Consider the following 2884-nt stretch of genomic DNA (forward strand, 5'->3'; position numbering starts at 1 on the left):
CTGCAGCATTTAAAAACGACTCTGAAGACTTCAGTGACTTTTATGTCACTTCCTTTTTCTTCTAATAAAGTATTGGACCCAATAAATTAAGTGTATTTTAAATCACAAGACATTTTCTGTTAAAGCACTTTTTTTTTAAATATTAATTATTTTCAATCATATATCTCGCTTATGGTTAGTCCTACATGAAAAATGCAAATAACTATTTTGTAGGAAATTTTATCAGCTTGAATTTTAGTAAAAAGATAAAAATTGATAGGAGTAACTGTTTTCGAGATATAAGCAAGAAACCAAAACACTGTTACCTTAATTAAGCGTTTGCATATAAGCAAATTTAGTACTATTAGTATTATTATTATTAATGTTATTGTTATTAATATGACAACTAAAGACAACTCTGAAACCTTTAGTGACTTTTATGTCTTTTCCTTTTTCCTCTACTAAAGTGTTAGACACAATTAAATTAGTTTAATTTCAGTTTTTCAAACATTTTATTTTAAAGCAAATTTTTGTTAAAGATTATTTATATCCAACTCTATAACTCGCTTATGGTTGGTCCTACAAGAAAAATGCAAATAACTATTTTGTAGGAAATTTTATCAGCTTTAATTTTGAAAAAAAGACAAAAATTCATAGGAGTAACTGTTTTCGAGATATAAGCAAGAAACCAAAAAACTGTTACCTTAATAAAGCGCTTGCATATAAGCAGATTTAGTACTATTAGTATTATTATTATTAATGTTATTGTTATTAATATGACGACTAAAAACGATTCTGAAAACTTTGGTGACTTTTATGTCTTTTTCTTTTTTCTTTACTAAATTGTTAGACACAATTAATTTAGTTTAATTTCAGTATTTCAAACATTTTATTTTTAAGCAAGTTTTTGTTAAATATTATTTATATCCAACTTTATAACTCGCTTATGGTTGGTCCTACAAGAAAAATGCAAATAACTATTTTGTAGGAAATGTTATCAGCTTTAATTTTGAAAGAAAGATAAAAATTGATAGGAGTAACTGTTTTCGAGATATAAGCAAAAAACGAAAGTAAAAACTGTTACCGTTTCAGAACAAAAATGTAATTCAGTTTTCAATGTTTGAGACGAAGACGAAAATGCAGCATTTAAAATTGACTCTGAAGACTTCAGTGACTTATATGTCACCCCCTTTTTTTCTAATAAAGTATTGGACCTAATAAATTAAGTGTATTTTAAATCACAAGACATTTTCTGTTAAAGCACTTCTTTTTTAAATATTAATTATTTTCAATCTTATATCTCGCTTATGGTTAGTCCTACATAAAAAATGCAAATAATTATTTTGTAGGAAATTTTATCAGCTTGAATTTTAGTAAAAAGATAAAAGTTGATAGGAGTAACTGTTTTCGAGATATGAACAAGAAACCAAAACACTGTTACCTTAATTAAGCGTTTGCATATAAGCAAATTTAGTACTATTAGTATTATTATTATTAATGTTATTGTTATTAATATGACGATTAAAGACAACTTTGAAACCTTTAGTGACTTTTATGTCTTCTTCTTTTTTCTCTACTAAAGTGTTAGACACAGTTAAATTAGTTTAATTTCAGTTTTTCAAACATTTTATTTTAAAGCAAATTTTTGTTAAATATTATTTATATCCAACTCTATAACTCGCTTATGGTTGGTCCTACAAGAAAAATGCAAATAACTATTTTGTAGAATATTTTATCAGCTTTAATTTTGAAAGAAAGACAAAAATTCATAGGAGTAACTGTTTTCGAGATATAAGCAAGAAACCAAAAAACTGTTACCTTAATAAAGCGCTTGCATATAAGCAGATTTAGTACTATTAGTATTATTATTATTAATGTTATTGTTATTAATATGACGACTAAAAACGATTCTGAAGACTTTGGTGACTTTTATGTCTTTTTCTTTTTTCTCTACTAAAGTGTTAGACACAATTAATTTAGTTTAATTTCAGTATTTCAAACATTTTATTTTTAAGCAAGTTTTTGTTAAATATTATTTATATCCAACTTTATAACTCGCTTATGGTTGGTCCTACAAGAAAAATGCAAATAACTATTTTGTAGGAAATGTTATCAGCTTTAATTTTGAAAGAAAGATAAAAATTGATAGGAGTAACTGTTTTCGAGATATAAGCAAAAAACAAAAGTAAAAACTGTTACCGTTTCAGAACAAAAATGTAATTCAGTTTTCAATGTTTGAGACGAAGACGAAAATGCAGCATTTAAAATCGACTCTGAAGACTTCAGTGACTTATATATATGTCACCCCCTTTTTTTCTAATAAAGTATTGGACCTAATAAATTAAGTGTATTTTAAATCACAAGACATTTTCTGTTAAAGCACTTCTTTTTTAAATATTAATTATTTTCAATCTTATATCTCGCTTATGGTTAGTCCTACATAAAAAATGCAAATAACTATTTTGTAGGAAATTTTATCAGCTTGAATTTTAGTAAAAAAATAAAAATTGATAGGAGTAACTGTTTTCGAGATATGAGCAAGAAACCAAAACACTGTTACCTTAATTAAACGTTTGCATATAAGCAAATTTAGTACAATTAGTATTATTATTATTAATGTTATTGTTATTAATATGACGATTAAAGACAACTTTGAAACCTTTAGTGACTTTTATGTCTTCTTCTTTTTCCTCTACTAAAGTGTTAGACACAATTAAATTAGTTTAATTTCAGTTTTTCAAACATTTTATTTTAAAGCAAATTTTTGTTAAATATTATTTATATCCAACTCTATAACTCGCTTATGGTTGGTCCTACAAGAAAAATGTAAATAACTATTTTGTAGGAAATTTTATCAGCTTTAATTTTGACAGAAAGATAAAAATTGATAGGAGTAACTGTTTTC

The sequence above is a fragment of the Tribolium castaneum genome, unplaced genomic scaffold (genome assembly GCF_031307605.1).
Source record: "Tribolium castaneum strain GA2 unplaced genomic scaffold, icTriCast1.1 ptg000118l, whole genome shotgun sequence".
In the NCBI taxonomy this organism is placed as follows: domain Eukaryota; kingdom Metazoa; phylum Arthropoda; class Insecta; order Coleoptera; family Tenebrionidae; genus Tribolium; species Tribolium castaneum.